The 27,337-nt window shown below is 34.4% G+C and overlaps 1 pseudogene; it reads right to left on the bottom strand.

Annotated features, from left to right (window-relative positions):
* Window positions 1-205: 205 nt before the first annotated feature.
* LOC108303578 lies at window positions 206-23,642 on the bottom strand (annotated as a pseudogene).
* Between the last annotated feature and the right edge of the window lie 3,695 nt (window positions 23,643-27,337).

The raw sequence follows: 27,337 nt of genomic DNA, 5'->3' as shown, positions 1-27,337 counted from the left end.
GAGTAGAACCAAAAGTAAATAAACATCACATTTGTTTACACTGCCTTCTAGTTCTTTATACTAACTTTATCATTTAGACAATAGAAAGTAGGCAGCAATTTAGGGATTGGGAAAGAGATAAACAAAAGAAACTATTCATTCTTCTACACTGTGTGTATCTGCGCTCACAGAATTGGCCCCTTTCACTTCTCCACTGTGCAGGGATTCATTTGTAAATGAAACTGGACCTGCTCAACAGCTGAGGGAAGCTGGAAATGATGGGCCCATATCTTGGTGCATCGTCATACAATTCAAACAATGGTTTATCTGCCGGCTTGTACTTTTCGGGGACTCCAAACAAGGCTTTTTCTTGAAGTTGAACAAAAAACAACTCCCTGTGTCCCGTATACTTTGTAATACGTGCAGGAACATAGGGATACTGAGGAGGTTCAAAATGCCCTCTCCATCAGTTACCAATGCAGCCATCAATCACACAGTCTTCAGAGTTCCATCTTGATGACACAGCGTCTCTGTCATTAAGCGTTTTAGTCCTTTGACTTTATCTTCTCCTGGGTAAAGTTCGTGACCAGGTGATCTGAAGAAAGTTGATCCCAGCTGTAGCAGTATCACATGGGGTAGCCAGTGGTTTATGTCCAAGCAGAACCCTTTCTACCGTCCTCTTCCTTGTAATTTTATCAACTCCTTCCCTCGTGCACTAAAATCTGCCTGCAACAGAGCTGTCCATTACACAGAGGGGTTCTTTTGTACCAAAAGTAATCATTGGTAAGCGGGTGCAACTTGATAGTGTGTTCCAGGGTGAGGGGCTGGGTCTGCTGGATGTACTTCTTGCCCAGTGATTGACCCCCCTGGGGCCAGCCAGTCTGTGAGCAAGTGGGTGGTGCCATAGACAAGCTGGTGAACTCAGCTCTGGAGGACAGCAGGAAGGGGAGGCAGGGCGCAAGATTAAGTTATCTGCAACCTACTCAGCAGCCACTGCCTGCAGTTAACAGGAGACCATGATAGAAGGCCAAAGCTGTTCCTAATAATAAATTTCATGTTAACTAAAGGAGAACCCGCAAAACTGGAAAAAATTACTCTGTTAACTATGTGTTTAAACTTAGCTAATACATATTAGAATTGGTATTATTATTTGCTACTATACATTCAATAAATATTCTGGACCTTCTTTTACAGTCTTTTATTTTTTCTTCTTAATTTTTTTCTTCTCATCAATTTATTTTCAATTGACAAAAATTATATATATATATATATATACATATATATATATATACACACGCTTATCATGTACAATATGATGTTTTGAAACAGGGATACATGATGGAACGACAAAATCAAGCTAATTGACATATATATTACCTGACTAATATTTTGTGGTGAAAACACTTAAAATCTGCTCTCTTAGCAATTTTCAAGAATACATTGTTATTCATTATTGTCAGTATGTTGTACCACAGATCTCTTGACCTTATTTCTCATAACAGAAATTGTGTGTTCCTTAACCAATATCACCCTTATTCCAGCCTCTGGTGCTCACTGTTCTATTCTCTACTTTAATGAGTTCAACTTTTTTAGATTCCACATATGAGTGAGATCATGTGACATTTCCCTCTCTGTAACAGGTTTGTTGAACTTAACATAGTCATGTAGGTTCATCCATGTTGTCGTAAATGACATGTTTTTATTATTTTCCAATGCTAAAGAGAATTATATTGTGTATCATATCACATTTTCTTTATTTATTCATCATTTGATGAAGACGTGGGTTGATTTTTTACCTTGCTTATTGTGGATAATGCTGCAGTGAATATGGAAACGCAAATATCCCTTTGACATAGTGATTTCATTTCCTATGGATGTATACCCAGTGGTGGTATTGCTGGATCATATGGTAGCTCTATTTTTAATTTTTTCAAAAACCTCCATACCATTATCCATAATGGCTATACCAACTTGTATTCCCACCAACAGCATGCAAGGGTTTCCCTTTCTCCATTTCCTCTCCAATATGTACCTTTTGACTTTTCGATAATAGGCATTCTAATAGGTTTGAGGTGGTATGTCATCGTGGTTCTAATTTGTGTTTCTCTGATGATTAGTGATGCTGATTTTTTTTCAAAAATACCTGTTGGCCATTTGTATGTCTTCTTTTGAGAAATGTCTACTCAATTCCTTCGTCCATTTTTAAAGAGTGTCATTTCCTTTCTTGCTATGGAGTTGCTTGAGTTTCCTAAGTACCTTAGATATCAACACCTTATTAGACGTATGGTTTGCAAATATTTCCTCACAACATAGGTTATCTTTTCACTCTGCTGACTGTTTCCTTTGTTGTGCAGAAGCTTTTTAGTTTGGTATAATCCCATTTGTCTATGTTCACTTTTATTAGCAGTGCTTTTGGGGTATTTCCCCAAAAAATCACTGCCCAGACCAATGTCACAAAGCCTTTCCCCTATGTTTTAAATAGAGTTTAAATTGGTTCTTCATAGTTTGTCATTCTTGCGACTGTTTTTACATTTTGCTGATAGTATTCTGATAGCCTGAACCCAACTGAGGGCCAGAAGGCAAGGGGGTCCTTTCGAAGAGTCAAGTCATGGAGCTTAGAGCAGGTGGAGAGTAGATCTGATGGAGAAGTAGGAGGTACCCAGCATTTCCTATGAATTCCTTTATTGTGTGTGATACCCTCTTTTAGAGAGATTTATTAATGATAGTCGTTTATGAGCTGAAGAACTACTCTTGGTTTGCTTTTTCATTGAAATTGGCTGTTCGAACATCTTTAACTCATTAAATATTTAGCCTTAAGTGTTTGGATTCCCCTTTCAAATTGAATAAATGATTTCTAACTGAATCCTTGCCTTTAAATTTTGATGCATGTTTGGTTGAAACTGTGTTTTTGGATTATAGTCTCAGCCTAGGCATCTGAGCCAGCATTACCATTCTGAGTAAAAGTTAACATTATTTTCTGATAGCAAATTCTCAGTTGCTCTCTTATGAAGAGTGATATCACGTTATATTTTTAAGGAAGTGAGATTTGCCAAAGTGAAATCCTAGATAGATAAAAAACCAATAGCTGAGATTAATGAAATGTTGCATATAATATTTGAGAAATCTTAAAGAATAAAAAAGTAATGAAGAATTAGAAATGTAATAACATTGCTCAATTTTTAATTTGAGATGCTACCTTTGAGCAAATACTCTGAAGAATTATTTTAAAATTTGATAAATGTATTTTCCAATAAACATAAAGTGTATGCAGGCTTTTCATGCAATCCCCAAAACCATGTCTATCATTTGGTGATTTTTAAAAAAATAGTTACTATAACTTCCCCGTTTTAAAAGCAAAAAAAAAAAAAAGTATTTGGGGAAAAAAGTGAAAAAAATAAGCAGCCACAAGTTACTGTAATATACTTGGGAATGTATTTTATTTTTATAAAGTTTATGGAAAATGCTACCATGACACAGTTAAATCCTTCCCAATGAGATGGGTTGTCAGTTGCCATTTAATCTGCTAAAGCATAGTCCTTTGTTGGGCAACAGAAAATAAGAAATTAGGAAAAAAGCAATCTTTATTTAATCCTACTAACCAGGGCTGTGATAAGCTGATAGATAAAACAAAAGGAAATTGAATTTCTCAGAAATAATCTAGCAAAAATGGGTCAGAATGGACTGGAAAGAGGAAAAAAGACAATACCAGTCTACTTTAAAATAGGAAGCAGTCATAAATTCAGCATGAATTGTTGCTTATCAAAAGGCACCGACTTTTCAGCCTTGCTGTAAATTTCCATTTGCAGAAAGCTCAAATATCTCTGAACTTGATATTCTGAATAAAAGGTATGATTTCTAAAGGAAATCTACTAGCTGTCTTATTTCCCATGCAAAGGGACAAACTCCTGCAACTTCTAGGCAGGCTTCCTCACTACCTAGGAAGTAACATCTCCTGTTCATATAAGATAAAGAAAAATCTTGTAGTTTGTAGTAGAGACATATTCATTTCTCATTAGCTATTTTTTAATTGAAGTTTTAAAATAAAGAAATAGTAATTGGATATATGCCACAGGTAATTTCCCCTAAACAGGTTGCTAAATGTGTTCTGCCTTATACAACATGCATTCAAAATATCTTGTAGATACAATTTACTTTAAAGAGGGATTTATTTTTTAAATTCATCATTGTTTGCCTGTAAAATGAAAAGTTGTCTGTTACTAAAACTTTACCTAATTAATTACTTCCAAAATCAAATCAGTAAAACTCCAAATTGAAAAGGAATATGTTAAATTGTCCCTGTTTGTAGATGACATAATTCTATATACAGGAACCCTGAAGACTCCACCAAAAAAAACTGTTAGAATTAACAAACAAATTCATAAGAGTTGCAGGACACAAAACTCTCATACAAATATCAGTAGCATTTCCACATATGAAAACTAACTGTCTGAAGAACAATCAAGGGAATTCCATTCACAGTAGCTACAAAAAATAATAAGTAAAACAGGAAGAAATTTAACCAAAAAGTTGAAAGATCCATATACTGAAAAGTATAACATATTGATGAAAAAAAATTGAGAAAGACAAAAACACATGGAAAGGTGTTTCATGTTTATGGATTGGAAGAATTAATATTGTTAACGTCCACACTACCCAAATTGATCTACAGATTGAACATAATGTCTTAAAATATCAATGACATTTTTCATAAAAATGGAAAAAATAACCTTAACCTTTTTGTGGGATCACAAAAGACCCTGAATAGCCAAAACAATCCATAGCAAAAAGAACAAGGCAGGAAGCATCACACTATCTGACTTCAAAATTTACTGCAAAGTTCTAATAACCAAAACAGCATGGTACTGGTATAAAATCAGATGCAAAGTCTAATATAAAAGAACAAAGGGCCTAGAAATGAATCTATGCATTTACAGTCAACTTATTTTGACAAAGGAGCTAAGAACACACAATGGGGAAACAGGGTTTCTTTAGTAAATGGTGTTGCAGAGATGGAATATACATGTGAAGAATGAAACGAGATGCTCATCTCTCATTATAAACAAAAATAAATTCAAAATAGATTAAAGATTTAAATGTAAGATACAAAACTATGAAATTAGTAAAATTTAAAAAAAAATAGGGAAAAGCTCCATGACACTGGTCTGGAAAATGGCTTTAGGAATATCCTTTTAAAAGCACAAACAGAAAACACAAAAATAGACAAATGGAATTTCATCCAACTAAGAAGCTTCTGCACAGCAAACAAAACAATCAACAGATTGAATAGACAACCAAAAAAACAAGGGAGAAAATATTTGCAAGCTATACATATGATAAAGGGTTAATATCTAAAATATATACGAAACACAAACAATTCAATAGCAAGAAAATAAGTAACCTGATTTTTAAATGGGCAAATGATCTGAATGTAGATATACAAATGACCAACAGATATATATTAAAAAAGGTTCAGCATCACTAATCATCAGGAAAACGCAAATTAAAATCACAATTAGATACCGCCTCAGTAACTATTATCAAAAAGACCAATGATAAGTGTCAGATAGATGTGGAACCCTTGTCAGATAAAAGAGAACCCTTGTACACTGTAAATGGCAAATGTAAATTAGTAGAGCCATTATAGCCAACAGTATTAAGGTTCTTCAAAAAATTAAAAACAGAGCTACCATATGATGCAGCAATCCCACCACTGGGTGTATATCCAAAAGAAAGTAAATCAGTATGTCAAAGAGTTATTTGCATTCTCATATTCATTGTTGCGCTATTCATGGACAGTCAAGATATGGAATCAATCTAAGGGTCCACCAATTGTGAATAAAGAAAATGTGGTGTATACTCACAATGGAATACTATTCAGCCCGGAAAAATAACAAACTCTTGTCATTTGTGACAGCATGGATAAACTTCCAGGAAACTATCTTAAGTGAAATAAGCAGGCACAAAAAGAAAGATACCGTATGATCTTATTTGTATCTATGATCTGAAAATGTTAATCTTAGAGAAGCAGAAAGTAGAATGGTGGTTATCAGGGACTGGGTGGGTTGGAGTCGGTTGGGCAGATGTTGGTTAAAGAATATGAAAGTTCAGTTAGACAGGAGGAATAAGTTTGAGAGATCTATGGTGACTGTAGCTAATGATCCTATATTGTCAAAAAATGCTAAGACAGTGAAAGTAAATTGTTCTCACCACAAAAGTGATAGCTATGTGGGGTGATTCATATGTTAATTAGCTAGATTTTGTCATTCCAACTTGTATATACACTTCAAAACATCATGTTGTAAACAGTTAATACATTCACTTTTACCTGTTCATTTTAAAAAGTAATCTTTGTTTGTTTGTTTGTTTTTTGAGAGAGTCTCTATTGCCCAGGCTGGAGTGCAGTGGTGCCACCCCACCTCACTGCAACCTCCACCTCCCCAGTTCAAGCGATTCTCCTGCCTCAGCCTCCCAAGTAGCTGGGATTGCAGGTGTTCACCACCATGCCCCCCAGCTAATTTTTGTGTTTTTAGTAGAGATGGGGTTTTGCTATGTTGTCCAGGCTTGTCTGGAACTCCTGACCTAGTGATCTGCCCGCCTTGGCCTCCCAAAGTGCTGGGATTATAGGCGTGAGCCACTGTGCCCAGCCAAAAAGTAAAATAAAATATTTTTTAAAAAAGAAATAATTATCTGAAGATTTAATAACATATAAATAATCCACTGTGAACATAGCAGTCTGCTTGTTCTCTATTGAACTACATTCTAGTTAAAATAGACAAGATGAAAACAGAATATATATATATATATATATATATATATGACCATGTACATACAAGATATCAATATGTTATACTGATAGACAATGTAACAAATAAATTAAAATGTTTCACTTTTAGTAATGTATTTCTGATAAACGGTTACCTCAACATTTTATGGTATAGAATATATTTAAATTCAAATGGCCCTTCAAAACTCAGTACATTTATTATTAATCAGTGTCCTAGAGGATTTCTTTGCACTTCAAATATTGCTGTAATAGCTTAGACGCAGTACCTTCCAGATGATGTTAGCGTTGACAGTCAGATGGTGAGAAATGAAGAGACGTCTGTGAGACAATAACTACCTTCATTTAAGTGTTTTTCTACCACTGCTTAGATTTACAGCAATTAATTTCCACATGCTTTAACAATAAGCCTGTCCTCATTAAAACACTAAAACCAATATGTAGAAAACATGACTTCAGTATCTTGTCTCCAAATTGTTATATTGGCACTGGTTAGAAAACACGCTTTAAAAATTCACACATCTTAAAGGCTAAGAGATAAAAAAAAATACTCATCTGTGGAATATAACATTTTAGGGTCTTATTGTAGGTTCCTCCGGCTTCAAGAAAACAAAATTTAAATGTGCTGGCTTAATTTTCTTCTGTGGTTGTAGCTACATTATCCTGTGAGAGGAGAATCCTTTGATGTTGCAGGTATGTGCCTTTTCAGATGTAATTCTAATATACACTTGGGGACTATTGAACTCATGTCTTCAAGAATCCCATTAACGAAAACACACATGCACACACACACATACACACACACTTCAGAAACCAAGAGTATTAAGAAAAGGAATAGCCATATAGTATTTATATCTCAGGAAGAACATTAGAGGTGATCCATTTCATGATCCATCTCTTTAGTTCTTAAATCTTTTATATCTTTTTCACAATTTTCTTTCTTATGAGATCTGCTTGATTGGCTCACATACAACAAACCCTGACAACTTTGCTAGACAACTTGTCCCCAGGACCTTATGAAGTTCTGATAAAATAGAATCAAATTTTACAATGACTTAGAGTTGACATAAAGGCGTAGGATCACTCCTCTAAACGCGGGTTTTAAACTCCAGACCCAAGCTGGGCCCAGGACTAAAATGAACCTCTTTAGATACATCTCTGATCTCAAATGGGTTATTTTAGATCTTTCTCAGAACAAAACTGTGCTAAGAGGTTGCTTTGCTGTCTGCACACACGCCTCAATAGTCCAAAAAGAATGAGCAAGGGAAAAATGGAAAGATAATCCAAGCTTGTCTTTCCACATCTTAACTACCCTTGAGCTCTTCCTTTTGCATAAGGATTCAGTAAAAGTGTGACCTCTCCCAGGACAGAGCAAAACACCTGGATTTCCCATGCTTCACTAAGTTGCGAACAGCTTCTAGAGTCAGAAGCTTGCATTTACTGCTTGCATTTTTAAGGGACTAAACAAGCTTTTATAGCTGAGAAATATTCTAATGATATGAATTTAAATTAAAAAATAGCAATAAAAGAATACATTTTGAAATCACTGGGACCTTCTAGTGCTCTCCAAAATGAAAAGAAGTGGGACAAACATTTACATCATGCCTATTTTTATTGGGTAATTTAATGGTAATAACAAAGATAAAAATACTAATCCCACTTTAAATCTGATAAACTTGAGGCTAAAAAAGGGTATGTAATGGGCCTAAAATACCCTTAAGTGAGGGGGTGAAACACAGAATAGACTTTAAATCTTTGACTCCAATGTGCCTTCCTAAAACCAGGTTACCTTTTGTGTTTGTACATGGCAATATACAGGTAATTTTCTGTGCAATTTCAATTCAGTTGCTTTGCGGTCATTTGATCAAATGTTCCAAACTTTTCTCATTCAGTGGACTACATGTTTCTTTTCAGAGCTGGTGAATGAATACTTGAAGTTCACTGGGTTTAGAGCAGTCAGATAAAATACAGACGATCCAGTTAAATTTGAACTTCAGATACACGAATGAATAATTTTTAGTTAATGTGTGTCGTAAATATTCAATGGGATGGACTTGCAATATTTGGGTCATGATTCTACTAAAAATATTCACCTATAATTCAAATTAACTAGGTTTCATGTGCTTGCATTTGCTCTATCCATACCCTAACTGGGACACACCAAGTTAAGGTATTATCATTTCTAAATCCATCATTTTTTATCCTGACATTTACCGTTGTTTTGGGTATGTAAAATTAGATGCAAAATTTTACATTTCACTGGGGTGAATGCTATAGGTGCATTACTGAATTCTGTCTTTCTATTACTGAATTTCTTAACCAGAAGCAGAAAATCTCTTTCACTTTTTCAGCAAGAAAAAAAGTGACTCATGAAAAGTTCAGCAAAATAAATAAAACTTCTGTATAAGTATTACTAACAGTAAGGTGCATGTTTTCTTTCAATATTTTATATTTTTATCTTGCTGTGGCACCAATTTTAATGACTCTTTCTATAGCCTGTGGTGAATCGGTATGTTTGCCATCCATTACTTTTGACTTCTTTAACATGCTTTACTGAATATTTAACAATAAGGGCATTTGATTGTACATATTTTTCATAAAGCTTAAAACATTTTTCTGTATTGAAGTTGAGGGCAAATAGATATGCCAAGGGTAATTTTCAGCAAGTGGCTAACATCCCTAATGGTCTAATTGTGCTGAAAATCTGTATACATAAAAAAATTAAAGTATGTCCTTTGCCTTTCTGTTGGTGTGCAGAGTGTTATTTCCCAGCTTGGAAGTAATTGTTATTCCCAAGAAATCAGCATAATTCTGTCTATTTTTTTGTCATCTTGTAGCTTACAATGCATTTTTACTTATGTTTTAATTCATAATAACAGCCTAGTGAATTAGAAAGGTATTACCCCATATATACATGGATTGATTTTATTCCTTAAAAGAAGAAATTTATGCACTTTTGAATTTGCAGAAATTGCAGGGTGCTATTTATCTGAAAAAACAAATGCTGGACAAATAAAGATATGTATGTGTATATATACACATACAGACACACACATCTATGCACACACACATACAGAAATACTATTTATCTACTATACTATACTATATAAATGCTATAGATACACGTGTGTGTGTGTGTGTGGTGTGTGTGTGTGTGTGTATATATATATATATATATATATATATATACTTATCTCTCTCTCTATATATACTTATCTCTCTCTATATATATACTTATCTATGAAAAAGTCTCTTGCAATGGTAAATTTGCTATCTTGAGGATGCTTCCTGACATAGAAAGCAAATCCTGACTTTTGGGTCTCTGTGGGTACATCAGAATGAATACGACTCTTGTTTTGAGTTATATAAGATTTGTTGCAAGTTATTATATAAGAATGGGACAAAAATATGTAAAGATTGTATTTTAAAATGTTATAAACACATAGGATTTTAAGTCTTTTGATTATAGGTTTTTAATTTATATGCATGTGGTTTCTATGATATATTAATTTTTAAAATTTATGAGTATTTTCCTTGTGAGTCATTGTGTGATAAATATTGAAAATATCTCATATTTACATGACAGGAATAAGAGACACATATAGTGTGCATGTTAGATAACACTTGTTAGTATTGATACTGAAATCTTCTATTTTCTTAATAGTATTTTATCTTCTTTCTGTAATGGGGGGTATATAACTTTTGTACTAAGATTTTGGAGTTGTCAGATCTTTCTTTATGTCCATAAGCTTTTTGTTTTCATACCTGTTATGGGCATATTTATAGATGTTCACAGGATAATAACTGTAATATCTCTTGGTGAGCTACTTAATGAATAAGAGTGATCTGCTTTTAGCACTTTTTGTCCATTTTTATCTTAAATGTAATTTTGTCTGCTGTTAATATTACTACATAGAATTTCTTCTGGTGAAGTGTCACGTTTGTATTGCTTATTAGCCTCCATTCCTCATTTTCAAACTTTGACTGCTATGTAGCATCCATTTACTGGATTTTTCTCTGTAGCAAATGTGACTATTTCATCAAAAAATTATTTGTGAACAGTTTTAGATTTGTAGAAAAGTTGTGGAGATGGTACAGATTTCTCACACACTTCATACTCAGCATTTCCTATAATTAACACCTACTATTCTTACAGCATATTAGTTACAAATTAATGAACAGCACTGATACATTATTTTAAGGTAGTGTCCATAGTCTGTTCAGATTTTTTTGGATTTTACCTAATGTTGGTTTTCTGGTCCAGGATCCGGCATTATTTTTAGCCTTCCATCTCTCATTAGGCTCCTCTTGGCTGTGAACATTTCTCAGCCTTTTGCTTTTTGATGACCTTGGTAGTTTTGAGGAGTACCGGTCAAGTACTGACACTTTTCTAAGTGTCCTTCATTTGTGTTCTCATAATGATTAAATGGTGGTGATGAGTTTTGAGACGGAAATGCCAGATGTAAAGTGCCATGCTCATTATATCATGTCAAAGATACAAATCAAGGATACTGTTAACTGAAGAATCATGAGGTTTATAAATTTGAGGGGGAGACTTAATTTCTTATAAATGGTTACAGCCTGCAGGTTGGCCATTTCGGCAGAATGGGAGGTGTGCATAAACTCTGGCAGAGGCTGGAAGATGGCACTTTGAGGGAGGGGAGGGTGCAACAGGAATTTATGTTGAAAGGGTTGGCCAAGTATACAGATTTAACATGTATATGAGGGTTATGTATATTTATGAAGGGGGACATGCATATGTATGGTAAGCAACATTTTACATGTATCTTACATTTACTTTGGGATGGAGATGCAACATTTAAATGTATTACAATTAGGCCCTATACATCAGAAGGTGAAACAGGTGCATGAAGATATTTAGTGTGCAACCTCTGTAAACTGGCCAGAACAAGTCCATGGTCAGCAGTCTCCTAATTTTTTCAGAAAAAAACTATTAAAATCAGTTTCTTGTCCAATCAAAACTATAGTTATGACTTGCAAAACAGGAGATCCAGTTAGTGAATGCCTGACAGTTAGTGAGTTGTAATTATTTTAATACTGTTTATATTAAAGGCCAGTTTTNAAAAAAAAAAAAAAAAAAGAAACAAAAATCCCATGACAGTTAAAACAAATACGTTCTTTAAGTGTAGGGGTGTGTGCCTTAACCCTTACCTGACATGGTTTTAAGTCTGGATTATAACTCAGTATTTTATTGCCACAAAAAGTCCATTCTGTGGTCTTATAATCCCTATTTAGCAATAGCATCAAATTACTTATCACTGTTGGTGTCAATCTTGATCACCTGGCTGAAGTGGGGTTTCTCAGCTTTCATCACTGTATTGTTACTCGTTTTTCACCCTTTGCCCACTGTACTCTTAGGAAGGAAGTCGCAAAATGTAATCTACACGTAAGGAGTTGAAAGTTGTATATTACCTCTTAAAGATAGAAAATCTACACAAATTATTTGTGCTCTGTGAGTAATAATTTTACAGAATTTCTAGCCTATGCAATAAGTTAAGGAGATGTTAGATAATGATCAAATAATTTACTTTATTCTTAATTACAAATAAATTAAAAATCATGTAGAGAATGCTAGGACTACAATCTTTTCTATGTACAAGTAATGTAGTCAAAATATACGATAAACCATATATATTAGCAATAGCATAAAAACTATAAAACATGCTTAAACATGAGAAATGTTTATAAAATGTAATAGGAAAACTGGTATGAAGACACTATAAAACGTTATTGAATGTCATATAACTGTGTTTCTGAATTAGATTAAGCAATATTGTAGTAGCCAACTCTGTATTAGTTTAAAATTTAACAAAAGTTTACACAATTCTACTTAAAAATCTCAGTGATATTTTCAGAATAAATTCCAATATTAGAAGTAAGCCTAAATTTAACACCAAGAAAAAGATTATAAACTGTCCTATTGGCAAGTAATTTTATTTTAAAGGCATCACTGTTTTTCAGCATAAAAGGAAGTAAACAATTATAAAAATTGTTGGATAAGGATCCTCAGTTTATTGAGAATTTTTAGTATGAAAGGCTGCTGAAGTTTGTTGAAAGCCTTTTCTGCATCTATTGAGATAATCATGTGGTTTTTGTCATTGGTTCTGTTTATGTGATGGATTATGTTTATTGATTTGCGTATGTTGAAGTAGCCTTAAATCCCAGGGATGAAGCTGACTTGATCATGTTGGATAAGCTTTTTGATGTGCTGCTGGGTTCAGTTTGCCAGTATTTTATGGAGGATTTTCTCATCAGTGTTCATCAGGGATGTTGGCCTGACATTTTCTTTTTTTGTTGTGTCCCTGCCAGGTTTTGGTAACAGAATGATGCTGACCACATAAAATGAGTTAGGGAGGACTCCCTCTTTTTCCGTTGTTTGGAATAGTTTCAAAAGAAATGGTACCAGCTTCTCTTTGTACCTCTGGTAGAATTTAGCTGTGAATCCGTCTGGACCTGAAGTTTTTTTGGTTGGTAGGCTGTTAATTACTGCCTCAATTTCAGAACTTGTTTTTTTAAATTAAGTACTGAGAAAGGAGCATTCATACTTCTCCCCCAGTGCTATCAGTTTTTCTACATGTATTTCGAAGCTATGCTTTCTGCTGCCCACACATTTAGGGTCTACCTGTACCTGCACATATGCTTTTAAGAGATGTTGCCAAATCTCCCTGTGGAAGTGTTATCTCATTTTTCATTTCATCAGCAGTGACTATGGGGAATGAGAGTAATGATAGTTTCCCTAAGGCATTATCCCATCGCGTTTAAAAAGTGTTGTCTAGCTTTTTTTAAAAAAAATGTTTTTGTTTTCATTTTTTAAAAACTCTAAGTTCAGGGGTACAAGTGCAAGTTTGTTACATAGGTAAACTTCTCTCATGGGTGTTTGCTATACAGATCATTTCATCACCCAGGTATTAAGCCTAGTGCCCATTAGTTATTTTTCCTGATCCTTTCCCTCCTCCACCCTTCGCCCTCTGATAGGATCCAGTGTGTTCCCCTCCACGTGTCCATGTGTTCATATAATTTAGTGCACACTTACAGGTGAGAACATGCAGTATTTGGTTTTTGGTTCCTGCATTAGTTTGCTAAGGATAATGGCTTCCAGCTCCATCCATGTCCCTGCAAATAATCTGATATTATTTTTTATGGCTACATAGTATTCTACATTTTCTTTATCCAGTCTGTCATTGATAGGCATTTAGTTTGATTTCGTGTTTTCGCTATTGCCAATAGTGTTGCAATGAACATACGTGTGCATGTGTCTAGTTTTAAAAATTGTGTTTATCGATGGATGAATAACAACAGCATCTCTGTATAATTTTAACTTGAATTTCTCTTATTATGAATAAAATTGAACATGTTTTTACATGACAGAGGTCTAATATTTTTCATTGTTAATTGTCTGTTCATGTTTTATCTGTTTCTTTATAGAATTTTTGGCCTTTTTCCTCAATTTCTAAAATTTCCATATGAATTTGGCATACCAGCCTTTAATATGTGGTCTGTGCCACATGTTGCAAGTGGTTTCTCACAGTGTGTCATTTGTCTTTTGGCTTTAATTGATGCAGTAAAATCTATCAATTTTTAACTGGGTTGATATTTCTAGTCAGATTTAAAAATCTCCTCTTGAAACCCAGGCTGTGAGTAATCTATGTTTTCTTCTAGTATTTGCAGATCTTATATTTACATACAGACCTCTGATACATTTGATATTGATTGTCATTCATGGTGTGAGAAATAGACCTAACTTTATCTTATACAAATTGCTACTTCTATTATATAGTATATTTGTAAATGCAGCTGAATCAATTGCTAAACTTTTCATTTTATTCTATTGTGTCTGTTTATGCATGGACCACAACTACATTTACACAGGCTTCTTATTAAATTTTAACAACTAATGGAATTTGGAGCACTTCTGTTTTACTGTTTTCCTAGCAACTGTTGTATTTTTTTTAATTATAAACTTTGGATCAACTTGTCTATGTCCATTAAAAAATTCCCATTGAAATTTTAATTAAAATTGCATTACATTTATAAACTGACAGAGGAGAACTGACATATTAATGATGTGGAGGTGTCATAACCAAGAACAAGAAATAGCTTTCTATTTGTTCAAGGCCATTTTTTTTTCATTTTGAAGGAGTATTTGATAATTTTTTCTTATAGGTTTAAAAACTTTTATTAGGTTTATAACTACATGTTTTATGATTTTTATGGCTATTGTAAATGGGATCATCTCATTCATTATATTTTCTAACTGGTTTTTATATGTGAATACAAATGTTATTGATGTTATATTAATTTTGTATATTGATCCTTTAACTTCTTTTATATTTTGGTTTGTTTTACTATTGTTTCAATAGAATTTTTGATGAATAATAATATCATATCATCGGGTGTTTGATTTTTTCTTTGCATATTCTTATTACTCCAGTTGTTTTTCTGAAGTCTAAAGTCATTAGCTAGTACATAGCAAAGTATCTTAAACAGCAGTAGAAATGGTAGTCATCCTGTCACTATCCTAAGTCCATTGACTTGAGCTATTTCTTTAGTTTTCCCATTAAATGATTATGTTGGCTTTCAAATCTTTCTCTCTTTTTCTCTCCGTCTCCTTAGCCCATCTCACTCTGTAGATTAATCGATAGATAGAAGATTGATAGATAGATAGATGACAGACACTCTACCCTCTCTTCTTTTCTAAATGATTTTTCAATAGTACTAAATTGTAGATATTGTCCTATAATTTTTCGGAATCTATGGAAACAGCAATGTAGATTTTCTCCTGGTATTGATTAATATAGTCAATTATTGTGATACATATTCAAATTTTGAAATAGTTTTGTATTCCTGATATAAAACCGGCTTGATGTAGTATTTCTAAATGTAACGTTGGGGTCTTTTGCTAATATTTTAGTCAATATTTTTGCACGCATATTTATAAATGATATTTATCTTTAAATTTTTTTCTTTGTGTGCTGTATTTATCAGTTTTAGTGATCTGTCTTGTATTTTGTTCACAAAAAATAACTTGAAAGTTTTTCTTGTTTTCTATGTTCTGATGCATTTTGTGCAAGATTGGTACTATTTGGTCTCTAAAAGTTTGGCGGAATTCCCTTTGAGACAACCAAAACCTACTGCTTCTCTTTTCGTTTTTATAAAGCAATTTTGTATAACTTTTATTTTTTCTATGAAAACTTGTCTGCTTCAGGCTTCTATCTGTTTTGGGTCAGTTTTGGAAGATAGGGTCGGTTTTGGAAGACTGTATTTTGTAAAAATCCATTTCTTTTCTCTAGTATTACCATCAATTATAATTTAACCTGGGCTGCATGTTGGGATAGCGATTAGTTGTGACACTGACTAATATAGTTTATGTCTCCATTATTTGCATAACAGAATAAACCGTACATTTCCATCTTCTTTGGGTGGTTTGTTTGTTTTGCATTGTTTTAAATTTAATTTTCTATGTATCAATGATTATTCCTCATTTTTTCTTAGTTTGTATACCTCTGCTTTATCTTACCTTTTTATAGAATAAATTAATGATTCATCTATTTTATTTTTTTCCTAATGAAGCAGAATTTGATTTATTTGATGTAAGCTTTTTATTGGTCCTCTACCACACTAATTTATGTTTTTGTTTTTATTTCATTCGTTGTATTTTATTTCAACTATACTTTAACACATATATGCAGTCCTGTTTTATTCAATATTATTATTCAATGTTATTAATCTCATATTTTTGAAATTAAATATTCAAAATTATTAATTCAATATTTTTGAAATTAAATAAATTGCCTTTGTTTTGAAGAAAACCTTACTTATTGAAGTCAAAATTTAATTTTGTGCTATATGACATCTAATGCAATGCCAAGTACAGAGTCTGTATTCTAAAATACATCTTGAATCACAACATCGACAGTCAGTTACATAACATCTTGAAGCCTGACATAAAACAAATTGGTGAAATGGCTATATACTATTTCCTAGGTTGAAAGCTTCATGTTCAGAGTTTATGAACTATAAGGGTTGATACAATTTGACTTTGTGTCCCCACTCAAGCCTTATCTCCAATTGCAATCCCCACATGTCGAGCGAGGAACCAGTAATCCCCACATGTAGAGGGAGGGAAGTGATTGGATTATGGGGGTAGTTTCTCCCATGCTGTTCTCAAGACAATGAATGAATGCTCACAAGATTTGATGGTTTTATAAAAGGTAGTTTTTCCTTCTGTCACACATGCTCTCTCACCAGCCACCATGTAAGACATACCTGCTTTCCCTTCTGCCATGATTGTAAGTTTCCTGAGGCCTCCCTAGCCATGCAGAACTGTGAGTCAATTAAATCTCTTTCCTTTGTAATTATCCAGTCTTGGGTAGTATTCTTTATAGCAGTGTGAGAATGGAGTAATAAAAGGGTATATAGCTTTTTCTCTCGAAATTTGTAGTTAGATAAGGGCCTTATCCATGAAAGCATTAAAGAAAAGGCATAAAAACAGTGACCAAAGTCTTATATATAATGTAAACTAATATAATAATAACTTCTAATTATTCTAATGGTATCAGAATAAATAGTTTAATAGCAAAACATTAGTGGGTAAGTTGGAGGTGGTTGTAACCTCATTCCACATAGCTGGTCATGTATGTTCTTTAGTAGAGATGAACCACACCTCAAACAATCATCAACAATGTGACCAGAGATCTTAATGATTCTTCTTCTAAAATATTACATGTTATAGTATTATCTTCTTAGACAGTGGCCAAAGCAGAGCTTTTCACTATTTTTATTTTGGAAAACTTTTGATAACTATAAAATTTTATTGCTCTCCTTGGTCACATACCATCTGTGACCTCTCCATCCTTCTCCTAGGTGAGAATCAGCCCTAAGGAATGATTTCACAAATTAAAAGAACCCTTTTTAAGTGCATTCATAAAACATTATATGTTTAAATAATGACTACTGATAACTATCCCCTTATGAAGTTTCTGATGCTGTTTTTCACTTGAAACTCTGATAGCATCTGGCCCATGCACAAATTCTAGGTAGAAGTAGGTAAGGGCCTGCCAGAGAGGTTAAAATGTGAGTCATGTTGACAGATGGCTTGGAACGCATTTTCCATTACAGAAAGCAAGGAGCTAATGAATAGAGAAGGCGTAAATAGAAGATTATGGTAACTGAGTATCTTGTGCAGAAACTATCATCTGTAATAAATGGTGTGAACACACCTATGAAATATGAATGAAATAGATTATACGTTAAGCAAAGGCCTTTTTTTTGAAGCACGTAAGTTTTTAGTCTCATTTGAAATTTGTAAGTTGTCATTTCTTCTGGAAAAATTTCAATAATTTGAAGTATTTTATTTTTATGGGGGTTTCCATTTTAAATTAAATCAGTGCAGCAGTACTGTCTTTCTCCTCAAGAAAAGAGCAGAAGATTCAGCATCAGAACACCGGCATTTGAATCCTGGATTTAGGGTGCACTGTGTTTTGGGCTATTAATGCATCTCAGTTTTTAAATCTACATAATAGACATAGTAACCTGTATGAGAATAAATTTAAGATAATATATATAGAGGCACTGGATAGATGATAAACATAAATTTTTACAAGCATGTTCTTAGGTGATAAATTCCTCTTCCTGTTAGTCTTCCTTATTATTCTTTGTTTTTTGTTGCTTTTGTTTGTTTTTATTTCATTTTATTTTCATGTACTTAAGGTGTACATAATTTTGTTTTGTTTTGAGACAAAGTCTCACTCAGTTGGCCAGGCTGGAGTGCAGTGGTACAATATTTGCTCACTGCAACCTCTGCCTCCTGGGTTCAAGTGATTCTCCTGCATTAACCTCCTGAGTAGCTGGGATTATAGGCACATGTTACTGCACCAGGATAACTGTTGCATTTCTAGTAGAGATAGGGTTTTGTCATGTTGGCCAGGCTGGCTTTGAACTCCTGACCTCAAGTGATTCACCCACAATGGCCTCCCAAAATGCTGGAATTACAGACCAGAGCCAACACACACAGCCTTACATGATGTTTTGATATACAATATGCAGAGTGAAATGATCACTGTAGTCAAGCCAAGTAACATATCTATTGTCTCACCTTGATATCTTTTTCTGTGTATACAGTAAAAACACCTAATATCTATTCTTTTAGCAAATTTCCAATACACAATACAATCATATTAAGTGTAGCCCTCAGATTGTATATTAGAGCTCTCAGTTTTATCTTGAATAAGAGCAGTTTGTACTCTTTGACCAACATCTCTCATTCCTTCTATCCCATCTTTGATAGTCTTTCTGTTTCTCTGCATTTAACTTTTGTTTAGGGTTGCCCATTTAAGAGAGATCATGCCTATTTTTCTTTTTATGTCTGGTGTATCTCATTTAGCATAATGCCTCCAAGTTAATTTATGTTGTTGCAAATGACAGGATTTCTTTCTTTAAGACTGAATAATATTCTATCATTTGTGTGTGTGTGTGTGTGTGTGTGTGTGTGTACAATTGCTTTATCCATTCATTAGTCAGTGGTCACTTAGGTATTGTCCATATCTTAGCTATTGTCAATAATGCTGCAATGGACATGTGGGTGCAAAAAATGGGGATAATAATGATATCAGTCACATGAGGGTGCTGTAGTGATTAGAGTTTTTAAAATGTTAAGCTCATATCTGGCCCTAACACACAGCATGTGCTAAGTAAGTTCTAGTTACTGCTGGTGCTGATGTCTTCCTTCTTTTTTATATTACAAGAGTTACGTATTTGGTATTTACACAACTGTTTCCCATTTGTATGCTTTGCCCTTTGGAGACAACCCTATGTGGCATTCAAAGTATTTGTGAAACTTACTGTGATTAAAAAAAATCTTATTGTTAAAGTTATAGTTTACGGACTATGGTGTTCTAAGTGAGAATAACCTTCCCTGGGAGGAATCAGAATGATTGGAACAGAATGCAGAGGACATAGTAATTGGCAGTTCCCAGAGTTGCTGACTGTATCTAAGCCACATGGCCCAGCTCCAGGCACCACGCAGCTCAAGATGTTCAGTGTTTTAGCCATGCAGGAGAAGCGGATGGCAGAAAGATAGAGCCCAGTGCTTAATTGTTTTAACATCCTCATTCAAATGCAAGCTGAGTTTCAAAGATAGACATCCTTTTATATCAACAAAGGGCAGATTTTACTGACAAAAATAAATGCTGAAACTACAACCACAGAGAACCATTACATTGCAAATGCTTCATTGAAGTTTGATTCTGTTTTCTCAGCTGTGGAGGCATTTATGAAAATGTGAGAGCCATAAAATGATGCTCTGGCATAATATTATCTGTAATCTTCTTCAGGAAGAAGATGCCTGTGAGTCCAATTGGATTTTACTTTAAGATACTCACAGAAGACAAATTAATCAGAGTGTATTTTGAGGCAAGTTTTAGCAAGTATGTTCTTATTTAATGCTGAAATACAGAAATAATATAATCACATAGATATTTTAATTTTACTATACATCACTCCTTGTATAAAACCTATCAGGCCTAGAATTTCCAACTTTCCCAGGTAGATTTTTTTTAATTTTAATAACAAATTTAACTACCATATGAAAGCCACAGTATTAAATAAGCTTAGAATTTTAAGATAGTACTAGACATTTACCTGTGTTCTGAGCAGGAACATATGTGTGTGTGCATGTGTGTATGTGCGTGCATTCAGACACATACATATGCATAACTTTTGCATTTTTATATTATGCCAGAATGATTTATTTTTTACAAAGGGATCTACTTAACAAACAGGAGAAAGGAAAGAAAAGAAAAAAAACAGCAACAATTGCTTAAGAATAAACTGAAAAAATTACTCAAGAATCAAAGCAATTACTCAGGTTTTAACATTATGTAACTTTAATAATGCTTTATTTTGAGTAAGCCAATGTATTCTATGCCATGGGGTGGGGGGGTGTATATTCTGAAATTTACATATATCTAGTGATACATAAATCGATCAGATGCAAATATCAAAATTCTATCTCAAAAACCAGTACTTCTGTTTTGCCCTTTGTGTTAAAGTGTCTTTCTTCTTGTTAAAGATGAATTAAGATCCTTAATATTTGTTTCAAACTTTACATAATAATGTAAAATAATTTAACCTGGGCCGTCAAGCCAGATTGAAATAATGGACTGAGTTCTGTTGACAGTGTTAACAACTATTAGTATCCTGGAATCAAACTGGTCAAGGAGACATCTTTTGGCCATACACAATTATAATTAACATCCATATTGATGATCACAATGTTTTATGAAGTATTGAGATACTTTTGCAATTATTAACCAAAAAGATTCTATGTTTTTAAAGATAAAATTTCTTTTATCCCATTGTCTTTAAAGATTGTGTTTCTGCAACATGGGAGTGAGACTTATAAGTTATATTCTTAATAAGGTAATCGGGCAATTATGACCGTCAACCAGCTTTTAAAAACCACAGTCCAAATATAGTAAAAACTAGGTTTTGAGTCACACAATTTCTGTGTTAGCATTGCAGGTTTATAGGGTATTATATTAGTCCATTCTCATGCTGCTCTGAAGAAATCCCTGAAACTGGGTAATTTATAAAGAAAAGAGTCAATTTATAAAAGAAAATTGACTCACAGTTCAGCATGGCTGGGGAGGCTTCAAGAAACTTGCATTCATGGCTGAAGGGGAAGGGGAAGCAGGAAGGAGGGGTGCTGAACAAACAGGGAAAAGCCTCTTATAAAGCCATCAGCTCTCACTGTCATGAGAACTGCATGAGGATAACCACCCCCACAATCCAATCGCCTCCTACCAGGCCCCTCCCACGACATTTGGGGATTATGGGAACTACAGTTCAAGATGAGATTTGGGTGGGGACACAAGCAAACCATGTCAGGTACCCTCTAGGAACACGAATTCTCCTGCCACTTAGTGTAACTTGGTGTTATTCAAACTCTTTGTGAATTTCTCCAGGTTTCAATTAGCAAAAACAATAGCAAATATAATTGGTTCTCATTATTTCATGAAATCTTTGTTTGTGAATTTGCCTCCTTGCTAAGATTTATTCGTGGCCCCTTAACCAAAACTCTCTGTGCTTTCACGGTGGTTCTGGAAAGTCCATAAAGCAATAAAAACTTGGAGTCACCTGATGCCAACATTCCCACCTGAGGACAAACAAGGCTGTGCTCTGCCTTTCCATTTCAGCTCTCACAGAAGGAACATGTGCTCATTTGGCAGTCTGTGTAGTGCCATGATTTTCACATCTGTATCCTTTTTTTTTTTTTTCACAGAATCTCACTCTGTTGCCCAGGCTGGAGTGCAGTGGTGCAGTCTCTGCTCACTGCAACCTCTGCCTCCTGGATTCAAGCAATTCTCCTTTCATAGCCTCCTGAATAGCTGAGATTGCGCGCATGTACCACCACGCCCAGCTAATTGTATTTTTAGTAGAGACTGGGTTTCCGCATGTTGGCCAGGCTGGTCTTGAACTCCCGAACTCAAGTGATTCACCCTCCTTGTCCTCCTAAAGTGTTGGGATTACGGGCATGAGCCCCGATGCCCAGCCCTTTTTGTATGTTTTTTGTTGATGATTCTGCGTTTATAATGGCCCCTAATCATAGTGCCGGACTGCTGGCTAGTGTTGCTAGGTATAAGAAGTAAGGGATCAATTTCAGTTAGGCTTGAGTTACAGTGCATTGGCTGACTTCACCAATGAGTTTATAATGTATCAATAATACACATCAAATGAGGTGTCTTTCAAGAAAATCACACAAAAAGCAAGGTTATGTACGGATTGTTTGACAAAAATGACTGGAGGCTCACAGGAGTCTAACCCTTCATTTCCCTTAGGAGCAACCATTCTGTGTTTGCTAATTCAGTGTTTATAGCGACTTTATAGAACATAACTACTATGAAATATGAAAATCTATTGCATATGATGAATAAATTTACCTAACATTTTAAATTCATCTAAGTATAAGTTAATGGCTTGTTTGTGATTCTTAAAGCGTGTTTGGGATTGTACAAACTACAGCCTGATGAGAAATCTATACAAAAACATAATCTGCATTTAAATAAATGTGTTTTTCTTAATAGTTATTGTATACATACTATGTTAAATCTATCTTATTTATATAAGAACAGTATTTCATTATTATAATTAGAGCAACAATAGTTATTGTAGTAACAATATTGGCTGACAATTTCTAGGTGTCCAAAATGGTGTATAGCAGAATACACACATTTTTCATCTAATCTTCACATTGTACAGGTAAGCACAGGAAGGCACAGAGGTTTTGTGACTTCCCCAGGCACACTGCTAGTAAAAAGTGGACCCATTAATACATATTATTATATTGTGTGTCTTATTTATTAGGTATATATTAACTAAATATATTAAGTATATTAAACATATATTGGAATAATTAATTCTTTGATACTTATTGCCTTAGTAGATTGTAATTCTCATAAAAGAACATCTCTTATTTTTTTCATCTTGGCTTTACTGGGTCTTGTGAACATGAGACCTCAATATAGAATGGATACAAAAATGGGTGTGTGTTGCATGTAAAGTAGGCTTTGGGCTCATTATGTCAGTGATACATCTTAGAATCACAAAGGTAAAGAAATCATAGGCATGTTATGTAATGAGAAGCACATTAGTCCCCTCTCTGGCAATAGTTAACATTGTTGCTGAATCAATCTGAGTTGCATATTTTAAGTATACAATGGGGAAACTGTTATGTGTCCTTTACCTTATTGTAAATTACTTCCACATCCAGGACACTTATGAATATTAAATGACACATTAGCTGTAAAAATAATGTCAAATACACAGGAGCTGCTGAACGTGAATCATTCATTGTCATCGTCATCATCGTCAACTAGATTCAGTCATTTTATCATTGCTTCTTTCGACATTTAGTGTTTGACAACTGTTTCCTTGAATTACGTTCAGATATGGTTCTTAATGTTCCTGCTTTTTATACTGGTCTTGACTGAATTTATATGAGTTGAATCATTTTAAAGACATATCATTACAATTAAAAAGAAGACTTCCAGGAATTTGTATTTGATATGTTTTTGCTGGGTTAATTTTGGCTTAATTTCTCATGTCATTTTTGATTACTTATCACTCAAAGCACTTCTGAATTTGGCACTAAATGTCTCTTTGATCAACCATCTCAAGTCACTGGGATTTTCTTAATGGGCTACCTCCCTACATCAGAATGAAATACACTAGCAAATAGAAGCAGTAAGTATCTTTTTGTTCTATAAATAGCAATCAAATCCCTTTTTTTAAAATTAAGAATTTCTTCACAAACTCATCTTGAGCTCATTAGATAACGTTCAAAATCCTGGCATTATCCCCCTACAAGCAGAGCTTAGCTTTTCAAATAGCTGGTAGGAAAATTTAACAGCTACAGTTTAGACTTGGGCAATTGATTTCCTTTTTATGATGCGATATATTTTAATACCCAATAAGCTCAATAAGAAGAGTCTTCTGTGAAGCATTTACTCAATAAATATTGATGTGAGTTGATTTACAACATTGTGCCCTGTCAGCAATTTAAGTTTTTAAGGTAACAAACTTAAAATGAAAACTGCTAAAGAATTTTACCTCTAAGAGTATGTTGAATCCTTAGCTGTCTTCTTTTAACTTTCATCTCTGTTTCATTTAGCGACTAACACCAAACATATTCTATTCCTCAGGTTGCTTTTTCTGTGTGACTAAATGGAAAGTCACCAGATCTAGGGCTTGAAAACATTTTCCATCCCAGACAAAGTTTCTTATCTTTCATTGTGTCATTGGTCAAATACAAATTCTGCAATGACCTGTTGCATACAATGAAAGCAAGATGAAAGTCAGTCCTGTGAAGTTTAGCACTCAGTACTCTGCTTCCTGTTGAAAAAAGCCATTTTATGTCATAATAACTATTGAGTCTAAGCCTGAGACAGGAGCTCCCGATTTCTCTTGAGCCAGTGTGACTTTAAGTTAGATGACTTTGAAATGACTGCGGGTATGGGAAAATCAAAGCATGTTAATATACATTCATTAGGTACCTGCTTTGCACAGGCATGTGACAACATTATTCAACATTTGGTAAATATTATTGAGCTGTCTTATGAGTAAATATTTGTTCCAGGCATCTGTGATAAGGCAATAAACAAAAGATACAAAGGCTCTTTGTAAATGCATGAAGTGGGTGAATAAATATGTTAAAGAGTTGACTTGAACCTATCCTTCTAATAAAGATTTTGGTGAAGTTTGTCTCTCCTGCTCATCTGGTCTGCTCTACTGGAAAAAGAAAAAGAAAAAGAAAACAAATCACTACAAATCACTAAGGGCCTTGTCCTGAATAAAGGCAGAGCTCACCCTCCTGGTTCCCTGGGTTGAGAGTTAGACCAGTGTCAACAGCTTGCTGCTAGAATTGCTCTTGTTATCTCACTGTAACTTATGTGTTCAGCCTGCCCAGAGCAAGGAGAAGGAACAGAGTATCTAAGAGAGCACAAACACAGATTGAATTTAAGGCTGAAAGACAGATAAAGAAATCTCACTTTATGTCTCAGTGGATATTATCAGTGAAGACTTTAGCTAAATTGAGGGAGAAAGGGACAGGCTGCGAAATTTTCATCTCCGTGAGACGAATTAGTTGACCATGCAATTGTCCTATGACAACAAGGGATTTTTGGAGAATCACTTGGAAGATGCATCTGTAACTTTTAAATGGGACATACTAACAAGGTTGTATGTCTTTAATTAACTACACTCACCTTTGTGGGTACGGACTCAGAGTAGGCAAAGGAATGAAGAAGCCAGGCTACTGCGTTATTGTGGGGTGGGTAACTGGAAATAGGAACATTTCTTAGCCACAACAAAATCATAGTTTATTCAAAGGGACATACCCATACACATATATTTTTGTTGTTTTCATTGTGATGAAATATAAGAAAATAAGAAAAAAATCTAAAATACTCTCATAAATAGATTTTTAAAGTAGATTTTTACATAGGAAAATTGGTTAATAAAAACCAATACAACATTTTTACTACTGGGCATGTTGGAATTATGAGGAAACTTCCATCTTCTGACTTTTATCATGGCTAAACCCAAGTGAGATGAAGCAAAAACATAAAGGATTCCTCATCCCCCCAAAAAATAAAAAATAAAAAAAACTTTGTCTTTGTTAGGACTGAGAAATGTTGAAAACAAAACACAATAGATATTTTCTGAATAAAATGCCAACGCAGGTGGCAACTAATAGAAAACAGACTGTTTGTGGTGACTGCTCCTCCTTACTGTAACTGAAGTGGTACCTTTAATGAAAAGGAAGCTGGTGATGAGAATAATTCTAGAACCTCAGAAAAAATAATTACTTTGAAATTAAATGCAGGAATTCACTGCCATTAATGACAATGAACAATTTAATCATTCTTATAGTTACATATCTTATAGATAAGTAGTTAAAATATCCCCTTGAAGAAATTGGTATAAGGGCAGCAGCATATTCTCACTTATGTTTTGAAACGTGATTTAAAGAATCCAAAAAAGTGTGCCACAAACCTCAGACATCCAAATGTAGGCACTTATAACTTCACAACGACTTCTACCTTAGGACTTCCGGTGGACTTATAAGAGGGTGTGGTCAATTTGAAATCTGATTAGAACCTTTGGCATCGACTGTCTTCTGGTATTTCTCTACCCCTTAGGTGTTTGGACTTTGGGAAGTCCCCTCTCTTTGAAGGCTTTATCCGTTTTGAGTGCAATTCTTGTCTAATTCTGGGCCCAGGTGAGAACACTGTCTCATTAGGGAGTAGATTGAGACTCGAACCTGCCAAGTCCATCTAGTGGTGGACCAAAATGTGGGAAAATTCAAGAAACATCCACTGTAAAAAGGCAACAACATGTGGCTGGAAGGCCAATCTTTTTAACCCCCAGGCCTCAGGCACCTTCATGAATAGGTCATTGTCTGCATGGTTAGGACTGAGAAGACCCAGCCTCTTATTTGGGAAGGGGAAGGTTGCTTTTAAAACCTGCAACCTGGCAAGAAAGTCCATTTAGCTAATGAGACAGCTTTCCCTTGAGGCAGCCACATCGAACATGCTGTAGCTTATTATAAAATTATTGAAGACACGACATGCAACCATGAGGATGTGTTACTGAGGACCAACGGCCTTAGCCTCACTGTCACAGAGCAAGATTGATGAAAACTTAGCCTTTGCACGCAGAGACTGTTAGTCCAGGCCTTTGGAATTCTTTAGTCACTTCAATTTCTTTGCTGAGTTTCTCCATTTCTTCATTTGTTTCAAGAGAATTCAAATTGTTCATTGGAGCATTTGAATGAAGGCTGCTCTAAATTTCCTGTCGGACAATTCTAATATGCGACTCATTTTGGTGTTCATTGTCTTCTTGGCAACAGTTGATTGAGTATACTGCTCAGGCTGTGCTTTTCCTGGTTCGTGGTGTGACATCTGCATTTTCATCATATTCTAGAAATTTTGGATGTTAGGAGACTTTGATCCCATTTAAATCTATTCTAGTAGGCAACTTAAACTTATTTTGCCCAAC

The sequence above is a fragment of the Cebus imitator genome, unplaced genomic scaffold, assembly GCF_001604975.1.
Source record: "Cebus imitator isolate Cc_AM_T3 unplaced genomic scaffold, Cebus_imitator-1.0 Scaffold49, whole genome shotgun sequence".
In the NCBI taxonomy this organism is placed as follows: Eukaryota; Metazoa; Chordata; class Mammalia; order Primates; family Cebidae; genus Cebus; species Cebus imitator.
This window is presented reverse-complemented; position numbering and strand designations above follow the sequence as displayed.